Raw genomic sequence first — 26,224 nt, 5'->3', positions numbered from 1 at the left:
TGTGATGAAAAGCGTAAAAACACATTTAGGTTCAAGCTGAGTGAATTCTAAGGGGCTGACAGACAGCTGCATTTTCTGGTTTTGAAATGCAGATTCGGGGTGATACAATGTGGCGTCATTATTTCAGGTCTTATAAGGTATTTTGTCTAAGCAACAGCTTGTTGCCTCAAGGTCATTTTACTAATATTTCAAGGTGAGGGTCTTAGTAAGGCTTGAAGCTCTGCAATGTTAGTTAACCCTTCAATACTGGCAGGCAATTTACAATACTTAAATCGCAATTACTTGGAATATTTAACTGTCAAAACTATTCCTCAAGTGGAAAATTGAGACTTAAGTAAAACTCTCATAAGGAATATCATATTAGAGACAGTGGAAAAATGTTCAAAATATACCTCTTTCACCAAAGTATGTGTTGATTACGAATCTACTGCACATCAGATATTGGTGATTTCATTGAATTACCACATTCACTTCTTTACAACAACATAGAGGGTGTTATGACATCTACTCTGGAGACTAGAAACTGAACCCTGGCAATCTTCTGTAGCTAGTCTAGTGGCATGAGCATCACCTGATAGCTGTGAGAAATGCAGAATCGCAGGAACTCCCACAAACCTACTGCATTATAACAAGATCCCCACGTGATTGGCATGCACCCGAGTTTGATAATCACTCTCCTGGGACACAGAGTGTGTGACAGAACCTGATTTCCGATCCAACCTGGGTTAGCAATGCATAGATCCCATTCTGTTTTCAGTTAAGTCATGCCACTTGTTACACCGTTTTGTTGTTCTTGTTTTTGTTTGATTCATTTTGTTTTTGTGTATCTGTTCTTCAATGAGGCATAAACAGGAATTGAAGCACTTTATGTAAGGCAGAAACTAGTAGAAGTTTAGATCTATTTAGGTCATTTTTCCTTTTCCATTACCAAATTTTGATGTTACAGGTATTTGGAATCATGAAACACAGCTTGACTTGGGAACTAGAGCTTTAAAATACAGGGTGTCCTAAAAAGTATATACACACTTTAACAGCTGATTCTATTATATTTTGAAAATGAAACATATTTTAATAAACACTGTCTTTATAATTATTCAAAGTGTGTATACTTTTTTTTGGGGGGGGGGTGCACCCTGTATAGCTCTACCAAGTTATTTACCAGTTAAGAAAATCATGTCTAAGTGTAAGTGAGTATGTATGGGTCAGGAGCATGAGTATGAATGTGAAAAAATAAAAACTAATGTTAATAGCTATTGCAACATTGAACGGGATGTGGAAGATAAATAGGAATTGAAATCATTGAAAAATTCCGGACATTTCAATGGACCTTACTGTGTGCTTTATGTGTTTCTTACCAATCGTGGTATCTTCTTTCTTCCTCCCTCCCTCCTTTCTTTCCTTCTTTCTTCCTTCCTCCCTTCCTTCCTTCCTTCCTTCCTTCCTTTCTTTCTTTCTTTCTTTCTTTCTTTCTTTCTTTCTTTCTTTCTTTCTTTCTTTTCTTTTTTTCTTTCTTTCCCTTCCTCCCTCCTTTCTTTCTTTCTTCTTTCTTTCTTTCTTTCTTTCTTTCTTTCTTTCTTTCTTTCTTTCTTTCTTTCTTTCTTTTCTTCTTTCTCTCTCTCCCTCCCTCCTTTCTTTCTTTCTTTCTTTCTTTCTTTCTTTCTTTCTTTCTTTCTTTCTTTCTTTCTTTCTTTCTTTCTTTCTTTCTTTCTCTTTTGCCTCCTTTTGCCTTCCCTCTCTCTTTCCATTTCTAACATTTGCTTATACATTTGAGAAATATTCCCCATACCTTAGGCTGTAAGGAACCGTTAACAGTCAGGGTTACAGATGTTATGTACTTTTTTTTTTCTTTATTGATTAAGGTATTACATGTGTCCTTATCCCCACATTCCCCTCCCACCCGACTCTCACTCATGCCCTCACCCCCTAGGGTCTGCGTCCATTGGTTATGCTTATATGCGTGCATACAGTCCTTTGGTTTATCTCCCCCCTTACCCCCACCCTCCCCTACCTTCCCTCTGAGGTTTGAGCATCTTCTCGATGCTTCTCTGTCTCTGGATCATTTTTTTGTTCATACTATACTGCTGTAAAAAGGAAGGAACTCCTACCATTTGCAACAGCTTGGATGATGCTGGAGAGCATTATGCTAAGTATACTTTTAAATTGTGGCTTTCGTGTAGAGAAAAAAAAATCCATGAAGCAATGAAACATTTTATGCAACATTATCATCTTTAGGAAAACTTACTCATTATAAATAAATATGAGTTAAAAACTATCTGGACAGCAACTGTTTCCAAAATTCTAATTACTTATTTGACTGGATGTATTTTTAACATAAAAATTTATTTGTCTTGAGTGTAGTATCGTTAGTAAATGCTCTCAACTTGTCATTTTGTGTTATAGCTAAAACATAAGTAGGTATTGCATCTTTTTGTTTAAAAAACAAGTCAACTATTTTTTTTTAAGAAAAGGCTGTCCTTTTCTTTACAATGTTGTTGTGGACTAAATGTGTCCCCCTCCCACAATTACATGTTGAAAAATCCTAACTCCCAAGGTGATGGTATGAGAGGTTAAGCCTTTAAGAGGTTAGTTGGTCAGGAGGGTGGAGCCCTCATGAATGGGATTTGTGCCCTAGACAGTTCTCTCGCACTTTTCCCCATGTGAGGGTACAGCTTGAAGACTCATCTAAAATCCAGGGAGCTGGCCCTTACAAGACAACCAATCTGCCAGCACCTGATCTTGGACTTCTTAGGCTCCAGACTGTGAAAAATATATTTCTGTTGTTGATAAGTCACTCAGTCTATGATATTTTTGTTATAGCAGCCTGGATGGACTAGGAAACCAAGTGTCTTAGTCTAAACCAGTGGTTCTCAACCTTCCTAATGCCGTGACCCTTTAATACAATTCCTCATGTGGTGGTGACCCCCAACCATAAAATTATTTTCGTTGCTACTTCATAACTGTAATTTTGCTACTGTTATAAATCGTAATGTAAATATCTGATATGCAGGATGTATTTTCATTGTTACTAATTGAACATAATTAAAGCATAATGATTAATCTCAAAAACAATATGTAATTATATATTGTGAAATATTTATTTCTAATTACAAATAAATGAAATTTTGTCTTGAAGCATGGTGTAGCATGGGTAACAGTCTTAATATAACAACAGTAAACTACATTGCTACATTTTGCGACAGTATGCGTAAAAAGCCAATGTCAGTGCAAAGGTTGAGTTTGCTTCTTTCTCACCAGATCAGAAATTCTCAGGGCAGTCTTTGCAAGAGCATGATGAAGATCATCTTCCACAACAAGTCTACTTCTGTATTTAGACTTGATAACCAACAAGCTGGAAAACCCTGTTTCACAAAGATATGTTGTTGGAAATGGAAGAAGAAGGCGCAACACAGTCTCAGACAGAACAGGCTATGACTGCAAACACTTGATCCAGAATTTTGTAACTGGCATTGTAGGGAAATCAGTTCCCGTTGCATCGCTGTTAATAAGTTCAATGAACTCCTCTTATGCTATCTCAGGAACATCTTCAACTTTGACTGTGAATGGGCTTCTGGCAAGTGCAAATGGGGTGTCAGGTAGATTTGGAAAGTACAATGAAATTTCTTCTGCAAGCATGCGCAAGTGTTCTTTCACAGAAATTATCATCGTAATCCTTTTGTCTGGTTCAATGTCATGTTCCTCAAAGAAAGCAGATAAGGTAGGCAACATGTAAATTTTATTTTCATCCAATTTTTTTTGCCAAAGCTGAAGTTTCATTTGGAATGATTGGATCTTTTCAGGCAAATCAAGGCATGTTGCATTTGGTCCTTGCAGTGATAAATTTAACTCATTCAAGATGGCAAAGATGTCAACCAAGTAAGCTATTTTCTGCAGTTCAGTTTTATCGCTGAAAAGTGCTTTGAACTGCGGTTTTGCTTTCTGATTAAAAAACGTTTTGAGTTCATCACAAAGCTCAAAAACACATTTTAAAATTTTTCCTCTCGACTACCATCTTGCTTCAGCGTGAAATAGAAGAGCATTGTTCAGTGCATCCAACTCGTTGCACCATTGCAAAAACAGTTGACTGTTTAAAGTGCTCGCCTTTACAAAATTGACACAACTGATGACGCTTTTCATTACTTCTTGTAACTGTTGTGGCAGCGTCTTCGTTGCTAATATTTGCCGATGAATCACACAGTGAGTTCCGATGACTTTTGGTGACTCATTCAGTACCAAACGTTGAAATCCAAATCAACATCCTAGCATAGGTAGAGCACCATCTGTGCAAACACCACAAACCTTTTCCCAAGTGATCTTTTGCTCTTTCAGAAATGAACCAACTGTGTCAAATACATCACATGCAGTAGTTGTTGCTTCAAGAGGTTTGCAAAAAGGAAACTCATCTTTAAAGTAGCCATCATTAATATACCTCAGGTAAACCAGTAACTGTGAACAGTTTGCAATGTCTGTAGATTCATCAAGCTGGATAGTAAATATTGGAAGTGGAGCAGATTTAATTTCCTGGATTACCTGATCAAGAATATCAGCAGACATGTCATCTATTCTTCTGCAGACAGTGTCGTTAGATAAGGAAATTGCACTCAATTTTGTAACAAATTTATCTCCGATCATAACTCAAACAATGTCTTTGGCCGCTGGCAACAGTAAGTCCTCAGCAATGGTGTGAGGTTTCATAGCTCTGGCGATTCTGAAGAGTGCCACCAAATATGAAGCTTCAATGGCTGCTACGTTTTGTTTGTGGTACTTGCCACCAGTGTCAAGTCTGACTTTCTTGAGTCCATCAGCTTTGCTTCTAAAATAGTTGGTATCCTTGCCGGCAAAGCTTGGATGCTTGCTATCAAAATGGCGTTTTAGTTTGTTTGGCTTCATAGATTCGGCTGATAGAACTTCACAACAAATAACACATTGTGGTTTCTTAATTCCTGCTGCAATTATTGAGGTAAAACCATACTGTAAAAAATCCTCACTATATTTTCTTTTCTTAACATTCTTCTCTACACTATCCATTGTCATCGGATGGTTTGCTAATGAAAATAATATATAACAATAGCTTTAATAATACAAAAGATGATACATGGCATAGTTCAGTCAATACAGTTCATTAAAGTTTCCTATGATTTACCATTCTCTGTGTTTTTTTTACATACCTGTTACTATCACAAGAGGGCAGTATTCACATCAACCACAGCTGAATATAAAAAGACTGATCAGCATCTAGATTAAGTTCCCATGGTACAGATATTTTTTTTTACAGTAGTTGATGATTTCACAGTACATGATTTTACATTTACCCAGTAATTATAATTCATGAAGTGTCGTTTTACCTCCAATACTGCTGCTTTTAACAGAGTAGCTGCTTTCAACACAGCAGCTGCTTTCTACACAGTAGCTGTTCTCTACACATGTGTGACTGGTCCGCATAAGTACATTATGGCACCAACCCTGTCACATACGCCTGTATTTGTACGGAGTGTATGTGATAGAGTTGGTGCAATGATGTCATCACACTGGGTCCCCGTATGTGGGCGTATCTGCATATGGATGGACCTGCCTGGAGACGGATAGAAGAGCGGTGTCTGGGTTCCTAAGACCATTGAAAATATGTGTTTTCTGATGGTCTTAGGTGACCCCTGTGAAAGGGTCGTTCGACCCCCAAAGGGGTCGCGACCCACAGGTTGAGAACTGCTCGTCTAAAGTAACCTCAAGGGGTGAGTGTTTTTAAATTTAAATCATTAGATTCCAGGTTAAATAGATTTAAAAGGACAAAACAAAGAACCATCACAAATGTAAGCCCAAAGTACCTCTGATACCTTTTTTATTCCTCCCATCTGTAACAGCCGCCTGCTTTTGGTTTATCTCTCTGAAGCTTGTCCATTCTCTCAGGCCCACCTCAAATCCACCTCCTTCTACATTCTGTCCGCTAAAGCTTCCCTTCAGACAAGTGCTCCTTTGACAGTTCTTTTCCTTGTCATTCACTGTTTCTAACAATTTTTACATTTAATTATATTTTATTAGTGTATTTTCCTTAAAAAAAGCAACAACGAAGTCCCTTAAAATCAGAAACCTCATACCTTTTGTAAAAAAGATATTTTTATTGATTTCAGAAAGGAATGCAGCGCGAGAGAGATAGAAACATCAAGGATGAGAAAGAATCACTGATCAGTTGCCACCTGCATGCCCTCTACTGGGGAATGAGCCCGCAACCCAGGCATATACCCTGACCTGGAATTGAACCATGACCTCCTGGTTCATAGGCCAATATTCAACCACTGAGCCAAGCAGACTGGGTGAAACCTCATACCTTTATATCACTCAGAGGACTGTGCATGGGGCTGAGAACTCAACACAGATATTTATTGAGAAAGATTTCTCCAGCCATAGGGGTGCTTATAAAGTGAAAATAAGTTCTTTAATTTTGTGATTATTCAGAAAACAGTTGCATCTTTCCTGTTGTCCTTTGCTATCGGGCACTTGGACAGAACATATGATTAAGATAAAATGCTTATTAATAGCTTGAGATATTACAAAAATGTCTTGGTCAAGTAGTATAGAGAACAGAATCAGAAGTATAACTTTACTTCTTACCAGCATTGTGCTTTTTTTATAAGTTTCTTAACACGCCTAAGGTCAAATACATCATATACAATGGTACTAATGATGATACCTTTATGTAGGTTTTTGGACATTAAATAAAAAGATATATGGAAAATTACTCAGTGTAATGTCTTCTAAAAGGTGGGTACTCAATGAGTATTTTCTTTGTCAAACAGTGTGAGAGTATTGTCTGTATTTAAGTCCAGTGAATACTATAAAAATGTATCTTAATCATAAGTGAAATGTCTAATTGAGCTAGGAATTGTCCAGCAAGTACTATTTAATTTTTATTATTAGTCAGACAGTGTTAGATAATTTAAATAATGTCTCTTTTTAAAAAAAATTTATCTTTATTGTTGAAAATATTACAGATGTACCATTTTACCCCCACTGACTCCCTCCACCCCATATGCACCTCCCCAGGCCTTCACCACACTATTGTCTGTGTCCATGGGCTATGTATATATGCATTAAGTTCTTTGGTTAATCTCTTCCCAACCCAACCCATCACCCTTTCCACCTCCCCTCTGAGATTCATCAGGTGGTTAAATACTTCTAAGATTCTGGATCTATTTTGTTCATCAGTTTATTTTGTTCATTAGAGTCCACATATGAGTGAAATCATGTGATACTTGTCTTTGACTAGGATATTTCACTTAGCATATACTCTCCAGGTGCCTCCATGCAGCCTGTCTCAAAGGTAAGAGATCCTTCTTTTTAGAGCTGCCTAGTATCCCACGGTGTAAATGTACCACAGCTCTTTTATCCACTCATCTACTGGTGGGCACTTAGGGTGTTTCCAGATTGTGACTATTGTAAATAGCACTGTTATGAACATAGGGGTGCTTATATTCCTTCTGATTGGTGTTTCAGAATCCTTAGGATATATTCCTAGAAGTGGGATCATTGGGTCAAACAGCAGTTCCATTTTTAATTTTTTGAGAAAACTCCCTACTGTTTTCCATAGCCACTACACCAGTCTGCATTCTCACCAGCAGTGTACTAGGGTTCTCTTTTCACCACATCCTCTCCAGCACTTGTCATTTGTTGATTTGTTGACGGTAGCCATTCTGACAGATGTGAAATGGTATCTCATTGATGTTTTAATTTTCATATCTCTGGTGATTATTGACTTTGAGCATTTTTAAAATATGTCTCTTGGCCATCTATATGTCCTCTTTGGAGACATGTCTATTTAGGGTCTTTGCTCATTTTTTCATTGGATTGTTTGCCTTCATTTTGTTAAGTTGTATGGGTTCCCTATATATTTTAAAAATTAACCCCTTATCAGATGTATCATTGGCAAATATGTTCTCCCATACAGTGGGCTCCATTTTTTTCATTTTGTAGATGGTTTCCTTTGCTGTGCTGAAGCTTTTTATTTTGATGTAGTCCCAATTGTTTATTTTCTCCTTTGTTACCCTAATCCAAGGAGATGTATCGACAAACATATTGCTGCAAGAGATGTCTGAGATTTTGCTGCCTATGGTTTCTTCTGGGATTTATATGGTGTCACAACTTATATTTAAGTATTTTATTCATTTTGTGTTTATTATTATGTATGGTATAAGTTGGTGGTCTAGTTTCATTTTTTGGCATGTATCTGTCCAATTTTTCTAGCACCATTTATTTAAGTGACTGTCTTTACTCCATTGTATGCTCTTGCCTACTTTGTCAAATATTAATTGAGCATATTGTTTTGGGTAAATTTCTGGGTTCTCTGTTCTGTTCTGTTTATCTATATACCTGTTCTTATGCCAGTCCCAGGCTGTTTTGATTATAGTGGCTTTGTAGTATAACTTAATAACCAGTATTGTTATCCCTTCAACTTTGTTCTTCTTTCTAAAGATTTATGTGGCTATTCAGGATATTTTTTGGATCCATATAAATTTTTGGATATGTATTCTAAATCTATGATACATGATAATGGTATTTTAATAGGGATTTCATTGAATCTGTAGATTGCTTTGGGTACTATTGACATTTTAATGATGTTAATTCTACTAATCCAAGGACATGATATATTCTTCCACTTGTTCATGTCTTCCACTATCTTTTTTTCAACTTCCTGTAGTTTTCTGAGTACAGGTTTTCTATCTCCTTGGTTAAGTTTATTCCTAACTATCTTAATTTTTTGTTGCGATGGTAAATGAGATTTGTTTTACTTTCTCTTTTGAGAGTTTATTATTAGTGAATAAAAATGCCATCAATTTCTGAGTGTTAATTTTTTATCCTGCTACATTCCTAAATTCATTTATTAGATCTAGTAGTTTTTGGTGGAGTGTTTAGGGTTTTTTATGTATAGTAACATGTCATCTGTGAATAATGACAGTTTTACCTCCTCCTTTCCAATTTGAATGACTTGTTTTTTTCTTCTTATCGAATTGCCATGGCTAGGACTTTCAGTACTATGTTGAATAAGAGTGGTAAAAGTGGGCATCGTTGTCTTGTTCCTGTTTTTAGGGGAAATGGTTTCATTTTTGCCCATTGTGTATGATGTTCAAAAGCATGGAGGCTAAAGAGGTTATTAAATAATGAATAGATTACCAATGAGATCAAGGAAGAAATAAAAATCTTCCTGGAAACAAATGAAAATGAACACCCAACAACCCAAAATCTCTTTGATACAGTGAAAGCAGTCCTGAGAGAAGATCATAGTACTACAGGTCTACCTCAAAAAACAAGAAAAAAATTTCATATAAATTACCTAACCCTAAAACTTAAATAATTAGAAAAAGAAAAAAGAGAAAAACCCAGAGTAAGTAAGAGGAAGGAAATAAAAAATATCATACTGGAAATAAATGGATAGAGACTAAAAAAATACAATACTATAAAAGATCAATTAAACCAAGAGCTGGTTCTTTGAAAATATAAACACGATTGATGAACCTTTAGCCAGACTAATCAAGAAACAAAGAGGGAGGGCCCAAATAAATAAAATCAGAAATGAAAAAGGTAAAGTAACAACAGACACCACAGAAATACAAAGGATTGTAAGAAAATACTATGAACAACTATATGCCAACAAACTGGATAGCCTGGACTAAATAGAAATTTCTAGAAAAATATAATCTTTCAAAACTGAATCAGGAAGAATCAGAAAATATGAATAGGTTGATAACAACTGATGAAACTGAAGCAGTGATAAAAAACACACAAACAAACAAACAAACAAAAAACAACAAAAACCTCTGAGCAAACAAAAGCCCTGGTCTGGACAGCTTCACAGCAGAGTTTACCAAACATTCAAAGAAGAACTAACATCTATCCTCCTTAAACTATTCCAAAAAATCCAAGAGGAAGGAACACTTCCAAGCTCTTTTTATGAGGCCAGCATTACCCTAATTCCAAAACCAAATAAAGACACTACAAAAAAAGAGAATTACAGGCCAATATCCCTGATGAACATAGATGCTAAAATCCTCAACAAAACATTAGCAAATCAGAAACAGCAATATATTTAAAAGATCGTATACCATGACCAAGTGGGATTTATTCCAGGGATGGAAGGCTGGTACAATGGTCACAAATCAATAAACATGATATATCACATAAACAAATTGAAAGACAAAAATCACATGATCATATCAATAGATATAGAAAAAGCAATCAACAAATCCAACACCCATTTTTGATAACTCTCAGCAAAGTGGGAATAGAGGGATAAATAAAGTTTCTTATAGCTAAGAAATATTTGACTTTTCATAGCAATATTATGAAGTATTAATGTTTAATTTTACATATGCGAAATTAAGACTTTAGGTAACTTGCTTAAGGCCATAAACCTAATTGAATTAATCAAACAAGACTCATGAGGCTTAAATATAAAAAGCAATTTTATTTTCATTTCCTTCTGTTCTTTGAAATCATCCCAAGAGAAAAGCTTAGAGGAAAATGAGATTTTTTTTTTTTTTTTTTTTTTTTTTTGGTTACTGGTAGATAGTAGACAGTCTAAGTCAATTTATTTCACAATCAGTTTAATTTACTAGTTAAAAATGTCCACTACCATATAATCATCAAAGCTTCCAACTTAGTCACAGGTAAAACTTCTTTGTCCTTTCTTTGGCTAGAGCCAGTGACCTCCAGCAAGGGCCTGTGGCAGCATCATCTCTCTTTTTCAGGTACTGTCCCTCCATAGAAATAGAGCTTTGCATGTCCTGAAGATGATGAGGAACAAGCTAAGTGAGTAGAGTTAAAGGTATAGGAGAATAACTTTTGACTGGTACTATTGTAACGTGGCTTTCTGCTCTCTTCCCTGAGAGATATTTAAAGCCCCTTTTGGTCTGGTGCTTCTGAGCAGCCTTTGGAGACCTCTACCACTTTCACTTGTTATTGCTGATGATTTTTCACCTATAATTTCCTAAATCTGGGCAAGTGAACTCTTTTCTGAAGGTCACTTACTCTTACTCAGACTCTAGGAATCCAGTCATTTAACTCATTATTAGCTGCACCAACTCTAAGTAGTGCAGGCTTATCTTAACCACATCAACAATCTCCTTCACATTGCCTTCAAAGCTGCTAGCTAGCCCATCCTTATGCTGCAGATTTCCTAGGCAGGAATAAGATGCTAATTCAGTGTGTCTTATCACTACTTAGGGTACATATCAAACTCTGAGTGGTCCCTTTGAAGACTCTCACTAGGCTTAAGATGAAAGACAAGTACCTACTCCACCTCTTCTGCGTGTGCATGTGCGTGCATGTGTGTGTGTGTGTGTGTGTGTGTGTGCAGGCAGTGGGATGGGATGAGAGGGAGGTATTAATAACATAACAGCAGCTGTATCCTCATTTATCTACATACAAATCCCCAATACACATTCCCTCCACTACATCCAATCTACCACATCAAAATACGTTTACAATCTTAATATGGTGTATGGTTCAAAAGGCTTTCTTTACAAAATTTATGTATGGTTATTCACTTTTTAAACCAGAAATTTTAATGCCTGGAGTTGAAATCAAACCCTTGTCTGTCTGGGGTCATGCTCTTTCCACTTTATAGAGGAAATCAGGTTAAAGGATAGTTTGAGCCTTGTCCAGTGTGACTCGTTGGTTGAGTGTCCTCTTGTGCACTGAAAGGTCACTGGTTTGATTCCCAGTCAGGGAACATGCCCAGAATGCGGGTTTGATCACTGGTAGGGGTGTGTGCTATGCTTCTCTCTCACAGGGGTGTTTCTCTCTCTCCCTTGCTCCCTCTAAAAATCAATAATGTTTTAAATCATTGTTTGAGTTATTTACTCAGTTTAGGATCAAAGTGATTTCTGAAACATATGTATCATTTAAACAGTTAGAGAAGGCAGCAACAAGTCCTTTTTGTAGCTCCTTTGGTCAAATTCAATTATATTTTCTTATTTCCAGTACCATTGTATAACTAGAAACAATATATTCTTCAAAGGAATCAATGACAGAAATTGCAGAATGGAATCACTCAAACACAGAATGCAGAAGTGTAAGAACATCATCACACAAAAACCACAAGACTTGCAAATCCTATATAATAAAAGCTGAATATGCTAAGTGTCTGACCGTTCGTTCGACTGTTCGACCAATTGCTATGATGTGCATTGACCACCAGGGGGCAGATGCTCTGACCAGTAGGTTAGCTTGCTGCTGGGGTCCTGCTGATCAGGACTGGGTGAGAAGGGCTGGACACGCCCTGAAGCCCTCCCATTGTCCCTCCCCGGCCTCCATCTTGCACCAATGGGGTCCCTCAGCCTGGCCTGTGCCCTCTTACAATCCAAGACCCCTCAGGGGATGTTGGAGAGCTGGTTTCACCCGATCCCCCACAGGCCAGGCTGAGGGACCCTACAGGTGCATGAATGCATGCACCGGACCTCTAGTTAAATAATACAGGAGAAGTGGCTGCATTCTTGAGAAGATGCCAAGTGGATGAATCCACAGCTGGGGCAGAAAAAAATAAAGAAAACAGTAAAATAAAATATACAACGATGCACTTAGGATAGGTTTTCAACCTGCTCAGGGAAATATTTCTTCCATTCTTATGGAATCTAATACAGCATATATCAGAAGGCATTAAGAATAAAAACATACAATGATTTAAGAATTTCACTAGATCTCTTGAAAGCTGCCAATTTACAAAGACATCAGGTAAAAGAGTGGTAAATGAAATAAAGAATATTGGGAGACGGGGAAGAAAACATGTGACATTTGTGTACACTTGGGCATAATTAAGAAGGCATAATGACACCACTTAAATGTCAAAACTTCTGAGAGTAGGATAGCATTTAGTCCAAGATAATGCTCCATATTTTCCTTTGGCATGCTTAAATTATTCAGTGTCTGAATAATAAGCAAATGAGAAAAGCTCCATTATGTCTCTATTATAATTTTGGAATCACTGTATTGAACATTGCTTCAAGCTATTTTTCTTATTCTTTTTTTCTCATCATCATCCTTTTAATTGTTTAGAGGGTTTTACATAGAAGGCCTATCAACAAGTTTCATATTGGGCAGCACGTTTTAAAAATATTTGTATGTAAAAACTTCATACTTTTACAGCTTAGTTCTTTATTTTTATTGAGATATAACTGATACATAAAATTACATTCATTTCAGATGTACAATATGCTTATTTCATATTTGTATATATTGCAAAATGATTACCACAATTCATCTAATTGATATCTATAATCATACATAGTTACAAAAGTTTTTTCATATGAAGAGAACCTCTAAGATCTGCTGTCAATAACTTTCAAATATATAACACACAGGATTATTAAGTACTAGAGGCCCGGTGCACAAAACTTTGTGCACTCGGGGGGGAGGGGGGTCCCTCAGCCCGGCCTGTGCCCTCTCGCAGTCTGGGACCCCTTGGGAGATAACGACCTGCTGACTTAGGCCTGCTCCCGGGTGGCAGAGGGAAGGCCCAATCCCTAGGTGCAGCCCATGGTCAGGCTCAGAGCAGGGCCGATTGGGGAGTTGGGGTGCCACCCCGTCATGCACAGAGCAGGGCGGATTGGGAGGTTGTGATGCCACCCTCAGTCACGCTCAGGGTAGGGCCAATTGGGGGGTTGGGGCACCGTCCCCTATCACACTCAAGGCAGGGTCGATGGGGAGGTTGCGGCACCACCCGCTGTCATGCACAGAGCAGGGCCAATCAGGGGGTTGGGGCGCTGCCCCCGTCACACACAGAGCAGGGTCCATCAGGGGGTTGGGGCGCCGCCACTCTCACACTCAGGGCAGGGACGATGGGGAGGTTATGTCTCTACCCCATCACACACAGAGCAGGGCCCGTGGAGGGGGGGGGGGGTTGGGGAGCTCCCCCCTATCAGGCACAGAGCAGGGCTGCTCAGGGGGTTGGGGCGCCGCACCCTGTCACACACAGAGCTGCAGGGCAATCAGGGAGATTGGGTGCTTCCCCTTGTCACGCTGATCCCAGTGCCGGGAGGCATATTACCCTTTTACTATATAGGGTAGAGTCCTGGTGCATGGGTGGGGCTGGCGGGTTTGCCCTGAAGGGTGTCCTGGATCAGGGTGGGGGTCCCCACTGGGGTGCCTGGCCAGTCTGGGTGAGGGGCTGAGGGCTGTTTTCAGGCTGGGAGTGACTGAAGTTCCCAACCGCTCCTTTTTTTTTTTTTTTTTTTATTCTGGGCCAGCTTTACCTTGAGGCTTGGCTCCAGCTCTTAGGCCTCTGCGGCTGAAAGTAGGTTTCTGGCCTTTGCTTACAATGTTGCGAATCTGCTGGCTGAAGTCCGGCGGTATTTGTTACAATCTTTCTTAAACTGCCTGCTCAGAGGCCTGCAGCCACAGGCGGGAAACGTTGGTTTCCTCCAACGATCCTCCATCACTGAAGCAAGCAAGCCTCATGTTAGTTTCAAGCTGCCTGGCTGCTGGCCGCCATCTTGGCTGACAGTTAATTTGCATATCTCGCTGATTAGCCAATGAAAAGGGTAGCGGTCGTACGCCAATTACCATGTTTCTCTTTTATTAGTGTAGATAGTCATCATATGGCACCTTACAACCCATGGCTTATTTATTTTATAACTGGGAGTTTGTCCCCCTTTCTCTCATTGCTCCCACCCTCACCCCTGCCTTTGGCAAGTACCAATCTCCTAGTGTCAGTATCTATGAGCAATTATTTTTATGATTTCACACATAAATGAAATCATACTGTATTTGTCTTTCTCTGTCTGACTTATTTCACTTAGCATAATGGCCTTAATGTCCATTCATGTTGACGGAAATGTCAAGATTCCCTTATTTATGGTTGAATAATATGACATTGTAGATATATACCAGGGCATTTTTATCAGTTCATCTACCTAGGTTGCTTCCATATCTTGGCTATTGTAGAGAATGCTTCAAGAAACATTGAGGTGCAATATCTTTTTAAATTATTATTGTTGTTTTCTTTGGATAAATACCCACGAGGGAAGTTGCTGGATCATATGGTAGTTTTATTTTAAATTTTTAGAGTATCTCCACACAATTTTTCTTGGTACCTGAACCAATTTTCAATCATACTAACAGTGCATGAGGGTTCCCTTTTCTTCATATACTGGCCAACACTTGTTATTAGTTATCTTTTTTATGATAGCCATCTGACATGTGTGAGGTAATAGCTCATTGTGATTTGGGTTTGATTTCCCTAATAATTAGTGATGTTGGGCATTTTTCATATATCTGTTGGCCATCTGCATGTCTTTTTTGAAGGCATGTCTACTCATGTTCTCTGCCTATGTTTTAATCAGACTGTTTGGGTTTTTTTTATGTTGAGTTATGTGAGTTTTTTTTTATATGTTTTAGATATTAACCCCTTATCAGATGTATCATTTACAAATCTCTACTACCATTTAATAATTGTGTGTATGCTTTTTTGTGTGTTCAGAGGCTTTTTAATTTAATGTAATCCCATTTATTTATTTTTGCTTGTGTTTGCCTTGCTTGAGGAACCATATCTAGAATGACATTTCTAAGACTGACGTCAAAGTGCTTACTACCTATTATTTTCTTCTAGAAGTTCAATGGTTTCTGGTCTTCAAGTCTAACAATTTTTAGTATATTTTTGTATATGGTGTATGAGAGTGGTCATGTTTCATTTACTCTTTCTAATTAAAATAGTACTCTGTGTTGTATCTTTTGATTTTATTGATAGTTTCCTTTGCTGTGCAGAAACTTGTTTGGTTTAATGTAGTCTCACTTGTTGATTTTTTTTTTCTTTTCTTGCTTTGGCTTTTGGTGTCAAATCCAAAAAGTCATCACTAAGACCAATGTCAAGGAGCTTACCACCTGTTTCCCTCTAGGAGTTTTATGGTTTTATGTCTTATGTTCAAGTCTTTAGTGTATTTTGAGGAGAGGGAGGGAGGGTGAGAGAGAGAGAGAGAGAGAGAGAAAGAGAGAGAGAGAGAGAGAGAGAGATGTGAGAGACACACATTATCCGTTGCCTCCCACATGTACCCTGACTAGGGCCAGGGATTGAGCCTGCAATCCAGGTATGTGCCCTTACCTGGGAATTAAACCCGACACCCTGCAGTACATGGGCCAACACTCTAACCACGGAGGCATACTGACCAGGGCTGGAATTGTTTTCTTCTTTTTTTTAGTTCATTTTTAGTGTATAAAAATGGAATAGCTTTGTATTGATTTTTTTTATCCTAAAACTTTATTGAATTTGTTGATTAATTCAGACAGTTTGTTGATGGAGTCTTTAGGGTGTTCTACTTGTAATATCATATTATTTGTAAATAGTGATAGCTTTACCTCTTCCTTTCTGATTATTTATTTGCCTAATTGTTTTGTCTGGGACTTCCAATACTATGTTGAAAAACGTTAGCAAAAGTGATCATCATTCTTGTCTTGTTTCTGATCTTAAAAGAAAAGCTTTCAGCTTTTCACCACTGAATATGATGTTAGTTATGAGTTTGTCATATATGGCCTTTACTATGTTGAGATATGTTCCCTCTATACCTACTTTGTTAATAGTTTTTTTTAAATCATAGATGGTGAATTTCATCAAGTGCATTTAGTAAGATGATAATATAATTAAAGTCCTTTGTTTTGTTAATGTTGTTTATCACATTGGTTGATTAATGGATATTGAAATATTCTTGCATGCCTGGAATAAATCCCTCTAGATCAGCCGTGGGCAAACTACAGCCCGTGGGCCGGATCCGGCCCGTTTGAAATGAATAAAACTAAAAAAAAAAGACCGTACCCTTTTATGTAATGATGTTTACTTTGAATTTATATTAGTTCACACAAACACTCCATCCATGCTTTTGGTCCGGCCCTCCGGTCCAGTTTAAGAATCCATTGTGGCCCTCAAGTCAAAAAGTTTGCCCACCCCTGCTCTAGACCATGGTATATGATTCCTTTAATTTATTGTTGAATTACATTTGCCAATACTTTATTGAGGATTTTTTTAAATCTATGTTCATCAGGGATATTGGCTTGTAATTTTCTTTTCCTGTGGTATCTTTGTTTGGTTTGGTATCAAGGTTAATGCTGGCCTAATAGAATTCCCTCCTATTCTATATTTTGGGTGAGTTAAAAAAGGATTGGTATTAGTTCTTCTTTAAATATTTGGTAAAATTATTATTCAGATAATCTGACCAGAATATGTATAGCTTTTTATATGTAAATCATATCTAAATAAAGTGGTTTAACAGAATAGGAACAAGTTTTGACCAGACACCTCACCAAAGAAGTTGAATAAATTGTAAATAAACATATGAAGTGATGGTTAACATCATATGTTGTTAGATAATTATTAATTAAGATAACATTGTGACACTGCTGCACACCTATTAGAATAAAATCATGTCCTGGAAAGGATTTGCAGCAACAGGACTTTTCAACCACTGCTGGGGGACACTGGACTTGTAGCCACTTGGCAAGATAGATTGGTATTTTTCTACAAAGCTAAATAGGTTTACCATATAATTTAGTATTTGTATTCCTATGTATTTACTCAATTTAATTGAAAACTTATATCCATAAGACATCTGCACACTATTGTTTATAGTAGATATATTCATAATTGCCCAATGTTGTAAACAACCAAGATATTCTTTAAAAGGTGACTGGGTAACCAAGCTGTGATGCATCCATAAAATTAAATATTGTTCAGGAATAAAATGAAATGAACTATCAAGCTACCAAAAGACACAGAGGAGCTAATCATGCATTTTGATAACTGAAAGAAACCAGTCTGGAAATGAAATGACTACACACTGTTTGGTTCCAACTATATGGCATTCTAGAAATGGCAAAACTATACAAACTGTAAAAAGATCACTGGTTGTCAGGGATCTGGGGGAAGAAGAGGAGGGGTGAATAGGTGGAGTAAAGGGTAATTTTAGGGCAGTGAAACTATTCTGTATGACACTGTAGTGGGGGGAACATGATATTAGGCACTTGTGTAAACACATGGAACTATACAACACAAAGAATAAACCCTAAAGTACACTATAGACTTTAGTTAATAATAATGTATTGGTGTCGGATCATCAGTTGTAATAAATATACCACACTAATAACAGGGGAAACTGTTATATATATATATATTTATATTTATATTATTATATATATTTATATTATTATATATATATATATTTATATTTATCCTATCTAATAAAAGAGAAACATGGTAATTAGCGTACGACCGCTACCCTTCCCATTAGCTAATCAGGGCAATATGCAAATTAACTGCCAGCCAAGATGGCGGCCGGCAGCCAGGCAGCTTGAAACTAACATGAGGCTTGCTTGCTTTGGTGACGGAGGACTCCAACGTTCCCCGCCCGCCGCTGCAGACCTTTGAGCTGCAACTCTAAGCAACTATGTAACAAATATAGAAGCTAAACAAACCCCCAGAAACCTGCTTTAGTCCACGGGCTTCAACCAGCAGGATCGCAACATTGTAAACAAAGGCCAGAAACCATCTTTCAGCAGTGGAGGCCTAAGAGCTGGAGCCAAGCCTCAAAGCTAAAGCTGGCCCAGAATAAAAAAAAAAGAAAAAAAAGAGCAGTTGGGAGCTTCAGTCACCCCCGAGTCTGAAAACAGCCCTCAGTCCCTCACCCAGACTGGCCAGGCACCCCAATGGGGACCCCCCACCCTGATCCAGGACACCCTTCAGGGCAAATCAGCTGGCACCCACCCGTGCACCAGGCCTCTACCCTATATAGTAAAAGGGTAATATGCCTCCCAGCACCGGGATCAGCGGAGCCGCGAGGCCTCCCGGCACCGGGATCAGCGTGACAGGGGGCAGCGCCCAAACCCCATGATCACCCTGCAGCTCTGTGTGTGACAGGGGGCAGGGCCACAACCTCCCTATCTGCCCTGCTCTGTTCCTGACAGGGGAAGGCGCCCCAACCCCCTGATCAGCCCTGCTCTGTGCCTGATAGCGGGGAGCTCCCCAACCCCCTGATCAGCCCTGCTCTGTGGGTGATAGAGGGTGGCGCCCCAACTCCCTGATGGGCCCTGCTCTGTGCGTGACAGGGGACAGCGCCCCAACCCCCTGATTGGCCCTGCTCTGTGGGTGACGAGGTGGTGCCGCAACCTCCCCATCGACCCTGCCTTGAGTGTGACAGGAGGCAGTGCCCCAACCCCCCAATCGGCCCTACCCTGAGCATGACTGAGGGTGGCATCACAACCTCCCAATCCGCCCTCTCTGTGCATGACAGGGGGCGACGTCCCAACTCCCCAATCGGCCCTGCTCTGAGCCTGACCAGGGGCTGCACCTAGGGATTGGGCCTGTCCTCTGTCACCTGGGAGCAGGTCTAAGCCAGCAGGTCGTTATCTCCTGAGGGGTCCCAGACTGCGAGAGGGCACAGGCCGGGCTGAGGGACCCCCCTCCCCCCCGAGTGCACAAATTTTTGTGCACCGGGCCTCTAGTATATATATATATATATATATATATATATATATATATATATATATATATATATATATATACAGATTAGCAGCCTAGAACAACTTGGCATGGGAAAAATAAACCTATATCCTTTTGATGGCTATTAACACGTTAAGCACCAAGCCTGTTTTGTCTTCCTTTCCGTTTAGCTCGCGATATCCAATTTCACCAATATGCTGGCGGCACCAGTGACTGACTGGTCTGGACAGGAAGTATAGTGTCAGTCACTGGTGACTGACATGGCACTTAATGTGTTAATAGAATGTGCCATTTAGGATACATTTTATCTGTAAGTAAAAGAACGTTCAGACTTCAATCTGCTTAAAGTTCGTGTAAAGCCTTTATCTCATGTAAGAAATATTGATGGGATATACATTTGATTTAACTGAATATCAGGAATGCTTTTGTCTCTAATGATAGAAACACCAAAAAAGAAATAATGCCCTCAACAAAATAAAGGTTTTATTTATTTTTCTCATTATTAAAAGTCTAAATTCTAGATTTTGGCGGTTGTTAGGCTTTGGTTCATGGTGTCAATGATAGTTAAGGTCTCTATTAATCTCTTGTCTTTTTCTTTCATGTTTGCCCTGTTGATAAATGGCTTCTTTGTCTCAAACATCACATGGCTTTTCCTGTCAGGAATAGGAACAGATCAGAAAAAAAGGGTACATTTCATGTAAATCTGTTTCCCTTTTAAAGAATTTTCCAGAATGCTTCGCCCACCAACCATTCAAGTTATATGTCACTTGCCACAAAAATATAACATGGTCTTCCATTTGCAAAGAATGCTGGACAGTGTACATATTTTAGTTAATCTCATTTATGACCCCAAAAAATCAGAGTTCTGTTAGTAAGTGGACCTGACTCCATCATAGCAAATTCACTGTAAAAGTTCCAGAATTAATCACATCCAGGCTTGAGAAAATCCAAAGTCTGAAAGTACTCTTTTATTTGGTAATATTCTCTCTCAGAGCAAGAACTATGTTCCCAAATGCCCCTATCCTCACCAGAATTTTATTTATTGACTAGAAGAGGCCAAAAACTGATGCTTAAAATAAGCTTTTCCAAGGAAAATGGTTGCTCTAGTATGATTAATATTCACAAAATCTAAATTCTGGCATCAAAGAATTAGGGAACATTTGCTAAATAGGTATCCAAAAATGTTTAGTAGAGTGTTACCGTGTGATGCAATAAATAATATTCTAAATATCAGCTCTGTATGGATCAAACATATTGACTTTTTTGATAACTTGTTTCTTTATTTAGAAATTTTACTTCTATGAAATTCTTAATTTCCTGGTGAAAAATAAAGCAGTCACTCCCATATACTAGTTATTAAAAATATGTTCATATTTTCTCACAAGGTTGGTATTTGGGAATATGGCAAGTGGGACGTTTGGTAATGTCTCCTCAGAATGAAGCACCATTTCTCATGCTGAATGGTTGTGTTTGCTGTTATAGATCGTGCTGTTTATCCTGAGCTTCTAGATTAGCATACTAAGGACGATAATTGGTTTGTGTCATAATATAATAAGAGCACACTCTTATGTATCACTGGTCGAGCACATTTTAGTCATGTTACATTCATTATTGCATTTAATTTGCATTATAAGCATATGAGAGAAGTGCCATTTACTCTTTACTGCCTCGGAAATGTATCCAAGGTCATACAACTAGGAAGTGGCAAGCCTAAGATTGGAATCCAGTCTGGACTTCATATGTTTTTGTGTTCTTACATGCTTCATATACTCCCTCCTTCCTTTATGACAGGTGTTTTTTGATGCTCAGCAAAGGAGCTAGTGTGTACTAAATTGATCCAAGGATCAGAGTCCCCATTTAGAGATATTACTTTGTACAAATCATCAAACAAACATTGTTTTGATTGATAGCAATTACGTAGTTGTATTTTGCTTATTTTCTGTTCTTTCTTCTTTTTGGCTGATGGTATACTAAAAATAAACTAGTTTTCCTACATTTTTTAAAATTTACTTTTTATTTATTTTGTTACTTTTAATTTTTATTGTTGAGAGTATCATAGATATACCGCATTCCCCCCCGCCCTTTAACACCCCCTACCTGGCTCCCGCCCAACCCCAGGCCTTCACTGCACTATTGTCTGCATCCATAGGCTATGCATATGTGCATATAAGTGCTCTGAATTTATTGGGGTGACAATGGTTAATAAAGGTTTACAGTTTCAGGTGCACAATTCCACAAGATATCATCTGTACAATGTATTCATAACCCCAAGTTAAGCCTCATCCTATCACCATTTATCCCCCCTATGCCCTCCCCACTTCCCCACCCCCTCACCCCTGGCAATCTGTTGTCTGTGTCCATGAGTTTGTTGTTTTCTTTTTTGCTCAATCCCTCCATCCCCTCACCCAGCTCCCCAAATCCATCCCCTTGATAGCTGTCAGCCTGCTCTTTATCTATGAGTCTATCTCTATTTTTCTCATTAGTTTATTTTGTTCATTAGATTTCACATGTAAGTGAAATCATATGGTACTTGTTTTTCTGACTGGTTTATTTCACTTAGCATAATGCTTTCTAGGTCCATCCATGCTGACACAAAGCATAAGATTTCTTTACTTTTTAAAGGCTGAGTAGTCTTCCATTGTATAAATGTACCAGTTTGTTTTATCTATTCACTATTGAGGGACAATTTTGCGTCCTTCCAAATCTTCACTATTGTAAATAATGCTGCAATAAACATAGAGGTGCATACATTCTTTCAAATTGGTGTTTGGATAAATTCCCAGAAGTGGAATTGCTGTGTCATAAGACAGTTCCATTTTTAATTTTTTGAGGTAACTCCATACTGTTTTCCACAGTGACTGCATCAATCTTTATTTTAACCAATAGTGCGCAAAGATTTCTTTTTCTCCACATCCTTGCCAAAGCATGTTTTTTGATTTATTGCTGATAGCCATTCTGACAGGTGAGAGGTGATACCTAATTGTGGTTTTAATTTTCATTTCTCTGATGATTAGTGATGTTGAGCATCTTTACATATGTCTGTTGGTCATCTGTATATCCTCTTTGGAGCAGTGTCTACTCAGGTACTCTATCCATTTTTAATTGGATTTTTGTTGGGAAATTGAACAGATACATGCCAAATAATGAATCTAGGCCACCTTCTTATACCATACACAAGAATAAACATAACATGGATTAAAGATTTAAGTGTTAGATTCAAAACCATAAAAACCCTAGAAGAAAACATAGGCAGTAAAATCTCGGACATTTCTTGTATGAATATTTTTTTCTGCTGTATATCCTCAGGCAAGGGGAACAAAAAAAAAATAAACAAATGGGACTACATCAACTAAAAAATTTTGCACAGCAAAGGAAGCCATTAACAAAATGAAAAATAAACCCCTGAAATGGGCAACAATATTTCCCAATGATACGGCTGGTAAGGGGTTAATACCCAAAATTCATAAAGAACTTATACAACCACACACACACACACACACACACACACACACACACACACACACAATCTTTGAAGGTAAAATGTGGAGGAGACAATTATCCCTACAAATGTACTATTGCTTTGATAAATTGCCTCCAATAGTGTGAACTTGGAGAGGCATATTAAGGCAAACAAGTTGCCTAGTGCAGAATCAGATTTAGAGTTGAATAGGAATATCAAAACTTCAGCTTTTTATAAATTTTTTAATATATTTTATTGATTTTTTACAGAGAGGAAGGGAGAGGGATAGAGAGTTAGAAACATCGATGAGAGAGAAACATTGATCAGCTGCCTCCTGCACGCCCCCCCACTGGGGATGTGCCCGCAACCAAGGTACATGCCCTTGACCGGAATCGAACCCGGGACCCTTGAGTCTTCAGGCCGATGCTCTATCCACTGAGACAAACCGGTTCACTTCAGCTATTTAGAGAGTAGCTAGGAAAGCTCTTACCTACCAAAAAGCATCATTGAGAGCTAGTCTCACTTCAAGGCCGTGAAAATTTTATCTAAAGTTAGGCAATAACTGGGAAGCAATGCCAAGAGCTAGGGAACTGAGCGTGGTTAGAAGTTAGATATTGCAGTTTAAGGAAAGGTTCCAGGGATAAACACAAACCAAACCAAAATAATCAGAAACACAAACCAAATAACTAGAAAATTAGAGGAAGGTCTAGTAATAAACACAGGAACAGCAACAAAACAGAGGTGTTAGTTAGTCCTCCATAGAAAGACAGTTCCCTCACTAGCAGACCATTCTAGCAAGGGAACTATCACTTTACGATTCAGAGCAATCTTGGATTGTGTATGGGTTAGGTCCACCAGCATATCTGATGACAGGTGAGATATAGGACAACCCTACATAAGTGACAACCTTTGTGTTGTCAAAGGTGGACCTGAGAACAGGTCTCCAAGTTGCACATTAAAAAAAAATATTTTTTTTATTGATTTCTGAGAGGAAGGGAAAGGGGGAGAGAGAGAGAGAGATAGAAACATCAATGATGAGAGAGACACATCAATTGGTTGCCTCCTGACCATAGCATGGGATCGAGCCTGCAACTGAGGTACGTGCCCTTGACCAGAATTAAACCCGTGGGCCAACACTGTCCACTGAGCAAAACCAGCCTGAGCCAAGTTGCACATTTTTGTTCACTTAATTAGCTCCTTTAAATAGCCTTTTGGTTAAAATGCAATATCTAACTTAATAATTTTCTATTGTAGCTTTGTTAACACATGGATTTTAATGTCTTTAAAATCTTTTTAATACTACAAGTTCAAGACAATTCTCAGAATATAAAAAAAAAATCACTGATGATGTTTGAATATCAAAATGATACTGAAACTCCACTGACATCCTTTATTCAGATATTCTGTAAAGGTATAAAACAATGATAATATCTACTGTGAGCTAGGATCAAGAGAAATAGTCATTACCATCCTTGTTCTAAAAGACATTTTGGCAATATATTTCAAAAGCCTCAAAAACCTGCCAACCTATTGACCTAAGAATTCTATTAGTAGGAGTTTAACTTAAAAATTAATCAAATAAATACATGCAAACACATGTTAAAAGTTCATAGCACTATGACTTATAATATTAAAATTTTTGGAACAACTACATTACCAATAATATGGCTTATCCTATATAATAAAATCCTAATATGCAAATCGACTGAATGGTGGAATGACCAGTTGGCAGGGGGCGGGGCTGGCAAGTGATGGCACCAGGCCAGCCAAGGTGGGTGCCAGCAGGCAGAGGGAGGGGACGGCGATTAGGGGGCGGTGGTGACCAGCAGCAGTGGAGGGGTTATGGTGGGGGCAGGGCCAGCCACTCGCCAGCCAGCACCTTCACCGATCCACTGCCAGTGGCCTCCTGCAGAGGAAGGCTGGTGGTGGTGCAATGCGGGTTGGGGCCCCTGATTGGCCCGCTGGTCACCTCCCACAGAGAGAGGCCAGTCTGTGGCTTAGGCCTGCTCCCCCCAGGAAACGGGCCTAAGCTGTCAGTAGGACATCCCCCAAGAGCTCCTGTACTGCAAGAGGGCGCAGGCTTGTCTGAGGGACAACCCTGAGTGCATTAATTTTCATGCACTCGACCTCTAGTTTAAAATAATTATATATATTCAGGAATAGGAATGCTATGAAGCCAATAAAACAGACGTAGATTCTCTCTGGGTGGTAATATAATAAAATATTAAGTGGCAATTACTAACGTATTCCTTCAGACTGTAGCTGGAGCTTGCATATTATAGTGGGTGATAACATTTACAAGCTTTTCTTTCTCATATCTTTTTTTGACCTATTTAAATCTATATTGTTGTTTTTCTTCGTGCTCATTTTGGTATTCTAAATTATTTCTAAACTTATATAAATTGTCACCTTTAATTGATACCCTCTTGACTCTGAAACCCTACGTAAGTGGCAAAACAGCAACTTATTCTATTTCACACCTTCTTTGCCCCTTTCCAAATATTGGTTGGCTATATCTTTTCTATGCTGTCTGGGCATATAACTTTTATTTTACTCTCTTCATTCTAAGGTTCACATTTATTCTATTCTTTGTTCTAAAGTTAAATATAATTTGTTCACACTGCCGATCCTTTTCCGGTAGGGTTTAAAGTCACTTATTGGTTTTATGAAGTCCGTTCTTCAGTAATTTCCTCAAGGAAGACTCGTAAGAAAAATATTCCCTGACTTGTTGTAAAGTCAAACACTTTCATTTTTACCCTTTCTACTGGAATGTCGGCTTGGATGAATAAAAAAGCCTAGTGCACACTTTTTTCCTAAGTGTTTTGTGGTGCTCTCCCCATTTTTTTCTGGTGTTGAATGTTGTTGTGAGGAAACCTGAATCAAATTGTTATCTTTTTCACTAAAAAGTAACTGGAACCCCCCTGCTTAGTTAACCGAAAGATTACACTTTATTTTTTTTTAAATTCAGTAAGTTTATCAGAATATGTCTTGCTTTTAAATGTTCTGTGTTGTTTTTCCCTGAGATATTTTTTCATGGTCCTCAATTTTAATTTGAGTAGCCTTTTTAAAAATATTTTTTATGGATTTCAGAAAGGAAGGGAGAGGGAAAGAGAGATAGAAACACCAATGATGAGAGAGAATTCATTGATGGGCGGCCTCCTGCACACCCCACACTGGGGATCAGCCCACAACCTGGGCGTGTGTTCCGACCTGGAATCAAACTGTGACCCCTGGTTCAGAGGTCTATGCTCAACCACTGACCCATGCTGGCTGGGCTAGTCTTTTTTATTTTTTTAGGAAAG

The sequence above is a fragment of the Myotis myotis genome, unplaced genomic scaffold, assembly GCF_014108235.1.
Source record: "Myotis myotis isolate mMyoMyo1 unplaced genomic scaffold, mMyoMyo1.p scaffold_m19_p_1, whole genome shotgun sequence".
NCBI classification, from domain to species: domain Eukaryota; kingdom Metazoa; phylum Chordata; class Mammalia; order Chiroptera; family Vespertilionidae; genus Myotis; species Myotis myotis.
This window is presented reverse-complemented; position numbering follows the sequence as displayed.